Source organism: Leptonychotes weddellii, chromosome 5, assembly GCF_054177405.1.
Source record: "Leptonychotes weddellii isolate Sample4059 chromosome 5, ASM5417740v2, whole genome shotgun sequence".
Lineage (NCBI taxonomy): Eukaryota > Metazoa > Chordata > Mammalia > Carnivora > Phocidae > Leptonychotes > Leptonychotes weddellii.
Genome location: NC_138373.1, coordinates 111,326,305 through 111,334,901, shown reverse-complemented (window position 1 = coordinate 111,334,901; position 8,597 = coordinate 111,326,305). Strand labels below are relative to the sequence as shown.

At 41.8% G+C, this 8,597-nt stretch overlaps 1 protein-coding gene across 2 annotated transcripts in view; it reads left to right on the top strand.

The window, feature by feature from the left end:
- Positions 1-3,153: 3,153 nt before the first annotated feature.
- Positions 3,154-8,597, top strand: part of TAFA2 (TAFA chemokine like family member 2) — a 425,372-nt gene continuing 419,928 nt past the window's right edge. For both annotated transcript variants that reach the window (XR_014145740.1, XM_081821979.1), the window contains exon 1: positions 3,154-4,440. The gene's annotated coding sequence lies outside the window, so the exon portion shown is untranslated. The remainder of the gene's footprint in view (positions 4,441-8,597) is intronic.

Here is an 8,597-nt window from a genome sequence, read left to right as displayed (position 1 = left end):
AGGACAGTTTTCCCTCCTAAGTTCTTTCTCCTACCATTCCAGGGAGTAGTTCTCTTGCTTTATTTCCACGGTGTCCGTCTGCTTATCTGCTCTTTGGTGTCCTGATTACTGAGCACGAAATATTTAAAGAGTATTTATTGTGTTAGGTACTATGCTAGGTGATGGGGATTCTCAAAGTTATTAACATACACACATTACCTTGGGTTATATGGAATGGATTCTGGGCTTCCTTCTGTTCACCTAATTAGATGACAACACTGACAAGATGAGCATTATTGCAAAAGATAGAAATAAGGTGGTTAGCACCAAAGAAACAAAACAAGAGATAAGCGGGATTGAGTGGCTTGTATGGGACACTCCTGTCCACTTGTGCACTAGGAATTAGAACTCTGTGTTCATTTGTTTTAATACCCTAGAGCCTGGCAGAGTACTGAGGGGAGCTGGTGCTCATTTTTCTTCTCATTCCCACCACTTCTTCTATTCTTATTGATGGACGCAGGTTCCTCAGCTAAGGCTGTTCCATATTCGGGTCCAAATGATTTTTATTTCTAAAACAAGAGATAGCATGTTTTAGTGGTGGTTCTGGGGAGGGTAGAGAAAAATCAAAGCCCAGACCAAAGCAAACAAAACCCCAAAACTGGCTTCGGATTTAGTTTGGATCCCAGCTTGGCCATTTTGTGACAGTGACATTAAGTATCAATTTAAAAAAATATGTATAATGAAGGTATATCATCTATTTTATGGGATGTTGTGAGGACTTGAGATGAAGATTTGGGATCACATATTAAAGCCCTGACAGAAAGCTTAAAATGCCCCCAAGTGACATTTTAGTAATCCCTCAGAATATGAAGAGCCACAGGCAGAGTTACGATCAGTGAAGTTCAGCATTCCAAGCAATTACTGTTTACTGCTTTCACAGGAGGAAGCGGGGCAGTTTAAACAAATAGATAAGAGGCATGGTCTCAAATACCCCCCCTATTAAACTGAGGAGGTATTTGCTGTTTTGTTTTGGAGAGAAAACCAAAGATTTGGTTTTAAAGTCTAGGAGGTGCTGGAAAGAGGAACACCTTGATCTAAAAATCATTAGGAATTATTTGGATACTGACAAATAGTACAAATGTTGTTAAAGAGTTTCAACATCATAGGACTCTGGATAAGAAATTCTCTGTTGTATTTTGTAATTAATGTATACATTTGTTCTTTTTGCTTTTTTCATCTTTTTATAAGAAGACAAGTTTAATTCGGAAAACAAGGATGACAATGTCATCCATTTTAACAATAGGATAAAATTATAGATTTTCCTACAACCACACAGAGCTATTGAATTAGAAACTAGAAGGATTATGATGTATGCATTTTATTTCTTGTGGGAAAGGAAGGCCAATGTTCTAAAGTGATTTTGTAAATGGTTATTCCTCCCAGCACAGAGCCCCAGTTTCCAATGCCATTCCTGCTTGGATTCTATCCTACTACTTAACAGAGCAGACACAGAATTACTGTAAGATTTGCAGTGAAACAGTGTCAGTTGTTTTAAAACGAAAACTGTGCTTCCTGGAGAAATAAGTCGCTAGGTAAGAGGAATGAAATAAAAATCTTTGATACATGACATGAATCTTTTGAAAGAGACCATTTGAGGGTACCTGAAAATGACTGTCATATGCTAGGCTGATTCAAATCTACTATAGTACAATTAGCTAAAATAATAAACCCCACATGATTTAGCTCCTGCTCCTTGTTAGTCTAAGGTATTTTCTTATAAATTCTTTTCTTTCTTAAGCTTATACTAAGCTAGATTTATCAAGTTAAAATAGAATCACTCCAAAAATTCAGAGTGAATGGTGAGTGGGAAGGAACTTAATCATAATGTTTGTATATATTTTATAACTCAAACATACAGAAACATTTTTGAAAACAAACTTTCAAATGGTAAGTTCACAAAATCTAAATATTAAAGTTACTAATGGGACCTCACTTGAACTTCACTGATGTAACAAAACATTATAAAATCTGGGGCACCTTTATTAAAACAACCATGCCAACCTACATTACTTGATGCCTTTTAGATCTAAAATATGTTGGAATTACAAAGCACGTTAAGATAAAATCACTAACAAGTGAAACATATATTCCATATTTGTATATATGGTGACTAGTGTTACTTCTATTTTCTAGCTGGTGGAGGGGGCATGTGATACCTAGTTTGTCAAAGGTTTCAGTGAATTGAAGCTATAAAAGCACAGAACTTTAGAGCTGGAAGGAATTTAGTCACCTTGGAAATTATCAGTTAGTTGATTAAGAGGTATAAATATTGGCTCCAAAACAAGATCTTTGAGATATCCCTAGTTTGTAAGGGACTTGTAAGATCTTGTAGATAAGCATCCTATTTTTTTGCTTCAGATTTTCTTTTCTTTTTCTAAATCTCTTATTACTACTTATGCTTTTTAAAATACTGTTCTAATCATTAGATTAAGGTTTTGCTCATGACCAAACTTGGTCAAAGTGAGCCTAAGAAGACCCTTCATTTGAGTTCGTATGCATACTGCTTAAACCAACACCCAATTTGACCAAACCTGTAAGGACATGACCTTCCAGGGTCTTGCTATTAAATTTCTGTAAATATCACAAGGTTCCTTTAGCAAGGACTCTGCTTACATGGGGCAGCACTGCAAATCCTCTCTCTAAATCCATTAGAGGTTGGAATTTGTAAAAATGCAAAATTCTCTGAAACCAGATACCCATTTCTTTTTCTTTGTGGAGAAATTGGGAGTCCTACTTACCTCCAGTCAAGCTCTCTAACCCGGTTCTCCCTCTAGAGGGAGACATAGTCCAGCTTTTATACCGATTGCCGCCCTCCCATCTTTTACTGTCTCTTTTTCTTCAGGACCGCAGTTTGCTATAAGCAGCAGCCGCGGCTGCTAACAGAACAGGCTGTTGGGAGAGACGGAGGGAGGCGACGTAACCGGGTTCTGCTATCCCATTTTACTGCTTAACTCACCCTGGAGTGTCGGGACCTATTCTCTCCCTGCGTGCTCCTTGCACTATACAAGGAGGCCCTCACTCCGTACTCCCCGGACAGCCAGGCTGCTTGCAATAAGGGGTCTGGGCGGCACGGGGGGGGGGGGTCTGCCCTTTACGGTGACTTCCTAAAAGACACCACCGGTGTCTTTTGACCACCGGTGTCTTTTGACAGTACAGTGCCTGGGGTGAGAGGCGGAGAGGAGGTTTGGATTGCTAAATCGCTTACTTTTTTCTTTTTCCCTCTTCTGGTCATCTGGATTTGTTTCCTGGGTGCCCTCCTCTGCCCCTTTCTCTCTTTTCCTCCCGCCTTAGCGAAGTGACCCAGGTAACACCTGCTCGCTTGTGTTCGATGTTGGAACTCGCACCTTCTCGGCGGTGACGGTGGCAGCGTGCTGGGGACAGGGGACAGCGGCGGATTTCCCTTCCTTCTAGCCCACGATGTCTAGGGGGGAAGCGGTTGGGCTGCGTGGGGCTCTGCCCGCAGCGCTTCGAGGCGGGATTGAGGGGCTGCAGCTGGCCAGGAGTTGCTGCTAAGTGGACTGGGCGCAAAGTCTCCGAGAGGGCACCAGCTGGGACCTAGCTGCTAAAAGCGGGAACAAGGGGCACCTGATCCGAGGAAGCTGGCGTCTTGAGGGCTGAGGACGGCCGAGCGCAGAGCCTCCCCTCCTTGCTGCCCCTAACCTCCCCTGCAGCTCCTCCACGGTGGAGACTTGGGACCTGCGAGAGCCAGGGAACAGGAGACGTACGTGGCAGAGACTGCTTTCCTGAAGGTGAATCGTTCCGTCCAATTGCCTTTCCCCAGAGAGCCAAAGGGAGGGCGGGAGAGAGGGACGGTGGATGTGTGAGGGTGTGTGAATGTGAGAGGGAGCGACGACGTGAGGCGAGAGGAAAAGTCTTTACTCGGCGTTAAAGGCAAACAAATCAGAGATGGAATAAGATAATTGCTGCAAGACCGCCTCGATCCTCGCAGTCCGGGGAGCCGAGCGCACCCCACGCCTCCGACGAGGACAGCGGGCGACCGCGGGCGCTGGCAAGGGCTGCGGGACTTTGGCTTTGCCTCAGTAAACAAATCTTTTGATTACTTTGACACCGTGGAATAAAGAGCGCGAGGGGGGGCAAAAGCGACGAGGCTCACGCACTCCACCTTGCACCCGCTTTCAGGGGACCCCAGTTTAGATGTCAAGCGATTCCTGAACCCTTTGCTATCGGAGGAGGAAACGCGCGCGCACACACGCACGCTCAGGGCCACACTCACACGCCCTCCACGAGCACACACCACCAGACTTGGGTTCCCTATGCCCCAGAACGGTGACGGCGGATTGGCATCTTGGAAGCGATGCAAGAGCGATAAGGCTGGCGCGGGCCCGCGGAAGCTGCAGGAGCATCGCTAGGTGTTGCCGCCACCAGGAAGCCGGGCTGCAGGTAGGTGCGAGCCGCGTCTCCGGCCCCCCGCCGGCGCTGGGGACCCGGAGGCAGCTGGAGGACCTGGGGCGCGGAAGCCCTCCCCTCCCTGGGGATCGGTGGCCGTAGGGGGCCCGCCCCGGGAAGGCGCCAGGTGAGAGCAGTGCTGGCTGGGCGCCCGGCTTCTCGCTCGCGGGCGGTCAGGGTAGGGGCGGGGGTAGAGGGACGCCGAGAGAGGATCGGAGCACGCGAAGGAGGCTCCGGGAGCGGTGCCCTCCCTCCCTCCCTCCCTGCCCCATTTCTCCTAACACAGCGAGCGACCCGGCCGAGGATTGCAGTGGGTTTTAATTCCATTCCTCAACCGAACCAATCCCGCTTGGTAACCATTTTGACTCCTAATAAGGAGTTGGGGGTCGCGTTCAAGAGAGGATCAATGGGATGTGTTGGGTCGCCTTTCTGAAATCCCTACTTTCTGTCCACTTCTGATTAGTTGATTCTCGGGCCTGTCTGCAGAGGGTGGGCATTTCAGTGAGGCTATTGATTTCCCCACCTCTCAACTATTTTCATAAAGAATCAGCTTGGTAAGTTCCTGAGCCTCATCTATTTCAAGATTTACCTAGATTTGGGAACGGACACTTCATGACTGAAATAAAGCTTTAGTAAAGGATTCTACAGGAGAGCTTGAGGAAAGGGATCATTTTACGAACAACGTTCAGGAAAAGAACAGCTTCGAGAAACGAATGCTGTTTTTTTTCCTCTTTCTTTCCTGATAGATGCCTCCCAAATCTTGTTAATGGTACCCGGTTTTTCTGCCCCGCTGCTTTGCTCTCCCTTCCCCCTTCAATTCCAAAAGGCCAGGTTCCTACCAAGAGGTGTTTTCTTTAGGCTACTGATCTGCACTTGTCAGTGGGGAACGTGTTATTTCCAGAAAGTGCCTTTGCAAAGGAAAGTTTGATATTCGTCGCCCTATTTCTCCTAGAATTGCAGACTGAGCTATCTAGTCTCTACTTGAAAAGGAAGAACTGTGGGAGCTTGCTGAGCCCTCGGGTAGAAGCGACGCTTTCCTATTCAGTATTCCACTTCCTGACCAAGTGTTAAAACAAGCGTTTGGAATCAAATGTATACTTACTGTAGTGGCTAGTTAGCCTCTCTTTCCTGTGTAGGAGCTGACTTTGGCTTGTGGCAAGAAGACCAAAAAGAACATCTTCGTTTTGCGAGTGTTAAATCCCTTCTTGAATTTTGCAAAAATCATTTTTGAAAAAACAAAAACCCTATATACAATCTTTACTCTGAAAAGTGCCCCCAAAGCAGTTAACTGTAGAAGGGTCCTTCACTCAGGACAGGATGAATTTCAATGACTATTGACTGGATGATAATCATCTGGTTCCTGTCTTCCCAACTAGATTGCTTGAGACATCAGTAATCAGGCTGTTATCAATTAACACTTTAAAACTGCTCTATTAGGCAATGTAAGTTAAGACAAATGAGTAATTTAAGATTTCTATGTAAAGGTGCTAAATGGCAATAACTAGCAAAGGAGATTAGAAACACTTCTAAAGCCCTTAAAAGAGCATGAAGATTATTTGTATTTATTCCAGGCTTTCCATGTTTGCACATGTATTCTCAGACTGGTGAATCTTTTACAATTTCAGATTTGCTACCTAACATCCTTAAAAAGGATCAGATGCATTTTTCTTTACCTACTTCATCTGTTCTGGATCACATCCTGAGTCAGTTGTTTGCATGTGGACCTTTCTTAGAGTCCTAATTTTAAAAGCCATCAGTAGCCATTGAAAGGCCATCAGTAACCACACTGGAGCTTATTTTAATTTTATTTTCTTAATTTTGGGTGAAAAAAACTGGATTACATTATTTAGAGATATGATACTATGAGAGAAGTGTCACTACCAACTGAATGCTGACGCACAGTGACTCTTCAGAGGAAGAACACAGTTTTAGTGTGTTGTTTTATTTAAATCAGACATTTTTTGAGGCTAAAATCTTGATTCTTTTCTTGCCCTTTAATAGATTGTGTAGTTGAGGCTACTTGAACTTACGTATTTATACATACTGCTATATGTATGTATAAGAAGAAGAATCAAAAACCTTGACCTTAAAGCAAACACCTATAATGCTACAAGTTTTACCGAAGGGGGAATCTAAGGTTTCTAGGTAGGTGTGATTTTTGAATCTGAAAAATGTTAGCTATTTTAACAATGATAAATTGGAAAATGAAGATTCATTGAAATGCCCATGGATCTGTGACAAAAAAGATACATAGTGCTTAGAGAATGCATTATAGTATTTACTAACCACCAAGTTATAAAATGTGATGACACAGCTGTAAAAAGGTCTGTTTTTAGACATGGCCACTTTTCCTTTTTAAAAATTTATAAAGTGATGAAACTTAGGAGGTGATAAAAGATTTTATGGAAATTATTTTGTATATTATTAAAAAGTTTTGGTGGTCCTGGATCTAATCTCTTCAGTATTGCATTTTAATGATGATCCTTTGACAAGGTGTTTTTGAATATTGAAATGTTAGATGTGCATTTTAGGGTTGATTTATCATAATTGCCGGTATGGATTAACCTATACATGTAGGATAAGATGTGTCTTTCCAGCATTTTCCAGGCATTATCATGGGCCGTAGTAAAAGGTATTGTCAGATTCTGCCGAAGTTCCGCTGTGGTGGCAAACTGATGACCATTTGCCTGTCTGATGTATGTCCCAAAGTAGGAATGTTCCAAAGTGTCATCAGCGACTTCCAATGGATTTGAGAAGATGAAACAACCAGAGTGCAAACAGTTAAGGGCCCCCACTTTTACTTCTCCAGTATTTTATTAGGGATACCTCATTAAGTTGTATTATTCTGCAGCTGTTTTTTTCCTTGAAGATTCAAGTAAAAATAAAGAACTTGACTGTGCAATGCAGTTTTGTTTCCTTGGTGAAAAACCCTAAGACGAAGTAAAATAAGCATCTAACCTAGTCCCCTTTGATCTGTACCTGACATTTGTGAATGCAATTCATCAACCTGTCATTAATAAGGCTCCATCAAAAGAAAGAGAAGACATGCGTTAATACAGGTTGTTGCTAGATATGAAGGCAAAACTAGCTAAGTCAACTTCATATCTGGTCTACATACTTGCACAGTTTTTGACGTGATTTATCTTGCTTACAATCCATTGATTTCTTTAATGCTATGTAATATGGTACCTTTGCCATTATGTTCCAAAACTCTTTGGTTAACTTTATTTTAAACTACTTGAAGCATATTGAATTATACCACTGGAAGAACAGGAATAATTTCATAAGGGAGTTACCCTAAGTCCTTTTAGAGAAAAGTTTTACTTTAGATTTGGAGCATAGTCTGAAACAGGGAAGATGGAAAGGTAGGCCCAGCAAACAGAATTAAAAGTCAGTTTTTATTTTTTAGTTGTCATTGACCACTACTTTATTTGGTCATTTTTAGAACGTCTGATTCTATTCATTTGGCATAGTGATTCAAGTGTCCTTGTCAATGAACTATAACAATTCTTTTAACAGAAATTTAACAGGTATGGTTGGACCTGTTGGAATGTGAGAAAAGTAATATTTAAATCTAAATTTCTGTATTATCTACCTAATCTTTAACTCTGTCTATATATCCATATGCATATGTATGTATGCATCTAATGGCACCCATGTAAAATACTGGTTTTGTGTTAAAGAAGGAAGAACGACTTTCAAAAAGTCTACATTTTTCACTTTTTTATGTGATTTAACCTACAGTGCAATTGTATTTATGGTTTAACAAGGTCATTTATGATTGAGTTTACTGTTTAAACCACTGTTGCATGTAGTATATTTTTCTCTTTAGTTTTTCTTTGGGAGATATTTTTATTTATTAGGTTGCAAATGCAAAAAAATCAACTTTATCCTTTATGTAGAGGTGCTTGGGATGTGTTTATTGACCCTATGACTGGGAATCAACACATTTAAAACACTGAATATATTTGTATGCCATCTTTATTAAATATGCGCCTCCACAGTTAAAACAAACCATGCATTACATTAGAGCATACTACTCCGGTTTACAAATGGTATCTATAAATTTCCCAGAAACATCTTGATATATTCCAAATTTGTTAGATTTCCAAAACCCACCCACTTCCAATGTGTATACCACATGTATATGT